This window comes from Mercenaria mercenaria, chromosome 17 (assembly GCF_021730395.1).
Source record: "Mercenaria mercenaria strain notata chromosome 17, MADL_Memer_1, whole genome shotgun sequence".
In the NCBI taxonomy this organism is placed as follows: domain Eukaryota; kingdom Metazoa; phylum Mollusca; class Bivalvia; order Venerida; family Veneridae; genus Mercenaria; species Mercenaria mercenaria.
In genome coordinates, this window is record NC_069377.1 from 3329507 (window position 1) to 3332676 (window position 3170).

The following is a 3170-nucleotide window of genomic DNA, read 5'->3' on the forward strand; positions in this document are numbered from 1 at the left end:
TGTTGGTTGTTTATAAAATCTTAAGGGGCCCCTTTTGAAGCATAAACCCGTCAAACCCCAAATTTAAAGGCAGATTCTTTCAGAAGTAAAAAAAAATTTCACTCCTAACGCCCCTGAAAGTTTCTAAAAAGGGTGTTTTAAAAACAGATCTCTCATATCTTTACAGCTCTCATCACAAACTTCGGACTCCTTCTCCCTCTATCCCTCCTCTCTCTCTCTCTTAGATCACTTTTATATTTTGACGACCTTTGGAAAAAGATGAAATTTTTTTCATTGATATTTAAACCCGAGATTTTTGATTACGGGTTTTTTTTGTTTATTGAACACGATTCCCACATCAAACCACTGAAATTTCTAAAAGTTTAAAATTGGCTTTTTTATCTCTAGTTTTGGGGGGGGGGCCCCAATGCCATGGTTTTAATAAAAAAAACTTTTTTTTTAAATAGAAATGATTTTTTAACACAAGTAGTTTTATTTTTTTTTTAAAACAAAAACTCACAGTGTGCCAATTTGACCCATTTAAAACATTAGATTTTTTTTTTTTGCTTTTAGTATCGCAATAGTTTTCAAAATCTAGTTTTTTGTACCACCCGTTTTTATGTGTACTTTAAGTTTCTTGAAAAAAAAGTGGGAAATTTTTTATTCTTTTATTGAAATCATGGGCATAGACTGCGTCATTTTTCTGACTTTGTCCTTTGAGTGCGGAGGTATGGTTTGACCCCGGCCCGTCAACTAAAAAAGTATTTCATTGACTGACAAAAACAAAAGGGAAAAGAAAAAAGGCAAAAAAAATTGTATTAACAATAACAAAATTTAAAAACTAATTTTTTGTTAGGGGTTTTTTTTAAATAAATATTTAGAAAGGGGGGTAAATTTACAATTAAAACAAAAGTTTAAGGGAAAAGGGGGGTTTAAAACAACGTCCGTAACATGAACGTAATTAAAACTGTTTTTTTTGGGATATTCGATTTGTAAATATTTTAAAAAAAACCCTTTTTGATCTATACTCATCGTTGGCTGTCTTGGGTTTGTGCTGAATACAGGTTTCATATTCACATTTTTAAAAAAAGATAACCAAAAACAACTTACTGCACATCGCCCATTTCATATTCATCAAAACTGTTGAACGAGCTTTCATGCATTGAGCCCATATGCTTTTTTAAACTTTTTTAAAAAAACCTGAAGCTATCTTGATATTTTAGATATGGACAAAATATATTTCTCAACGTTTTTAAAATATTTATCAAAAAGATAAAAAATTACAAACATTTTTAATAAAAATTCTCTGTTTTAATTCAAATTTTCGCGTCAATTTAAATTCATTGGGCCCTGTGACTCACCTTTTTTACCAAATATTCTTTACTGGGCCCACCTTTACCTCGCTAGGACTAGGACCATTCTGAAAAAAAAAATTCAGTTAAGGGATCAAAAATAAAATTCATTGTTTGTCGTACCTGATATTTGGGTATGGAGTCTCAGACATTTTTATTTGACCAAGTTTACACTCATCTAAAAAAAAATTTTGTACAGTGAACCCGGTACTAGTCACAACAAAGATAAAGTAAGGTAGATTCCCGGAACACAAAACACCCCCAAAAACACCATAGAGCATGCTCGCGAAGTAGGGGCCGAACCATGTAACCAAATTATAAAAAAGAGGAAAAATGATAACCATTTTGGGGTGATTAATTAAGTCGCTTTTTATCCTTTGGTTTTTAGTAAAAGTTACAAAAAAAATGCTCTGCTTGTTAAAAGTCTGATTTACAAAATTTTTAAATTTAATGTGGGAACTGGGAAATTACAAACCCTGTAAGAAATCCCGATTAAGCTTATTTCTTTTAAAAATTTAGTAAAACATACCTTTTTTAAAAATGTTAAAAAATATATAGGTTACAACGTATTGCTGTGGGGAGCATGAAAGTTGGGGACCTTCTGATTTTGGGGCGACTCTAGCAGAAACCAAAATAAAGGGACAAAAAACACGGCGAACGAATTTTTACAGACAGAACAAGAGGATATAGGAATACTTATTTAACTTGGGGAAGAAAACCGCCGATAGGGAAAAAATTTTTTAAAAAAAAATAAAACCTTTTTTAAAAAGTCATTGTATCCTGGCTAATGCAAAGTTAAGGCAAAAACTGAAAGGGGCATGTCAAAAACCCTACAGGTATAACGAAATTTTTTTTTTACAACTAAACCTACCTGTGACGAGACAAACCCTTTTATGACGTTTTTCTAAAAAAAGCATCGAAATAAAAAGAGGACTTTGGCCAAAAAAAAGCAAGGACTTTTTATATGATAATTTAAGTTTTTATAATTATTTTTCAAAGTTCTATAAGCAAAAAAGCCATGAGGAAAAAAAAAAACATAATACGGCAGGGAAAGTGTTTTAAAAAGGCTACAAAATAAGTTAACGAGAAATAAAATAAAAAATTTCATATTAATTACAAACATATCTATTTAAAAAACACATGATGTAAAAAATAATGATTTCATTTAAAAAAATAGAAATCATGCTTAACAGAACTTACTATGTCACATTTTAATATTTCACATTTACAGAATTTTTCATTTTTCATAATATTTGTTTTGAAATAGTGGAATAATGTAGACCTTGACTAAAACTATGTTTTTATTATTTTTTTATACTTGTGGGGAAAAATGTGTACCGGTACTTCGATAAAATATGTTTATCCCGATCTTTTACAAAACTATTATACATTTTCAATCAATTTACATCAATTACACAGTATGTACACAAAAAATTTGATCTTGCCGAAACGAAAAAAACAACTCAAAAATATCAAATAAACTGTAATTATAGTTTTATGGTACATACATTTTATTGTATACAGGTAACAACGAAAACCAATTTATTTATTTTTAAAAAGCATTGCGTTGAAAATTTAAAAATTTTTTCTTAACTTTTGAAAAATTTTGCAAGAGTTTTACATCATAAGTTCAAATCAATTTTCAAAAGTAAAAGTTTCCATTTTTATTTTACAAATCACGATGTGCCGTATTTAAATTTTTTCTTTTGTCAGACAAGAGTGACTTACCGGAATAAAGATGGGAGCATTTTATTTAACAAAAATTTTAACTCGACAAACATCAAACCAGACGGTTTCACTTCAAAATTCGGGATTTGTGGCTGGACGCTAAAAAACTTA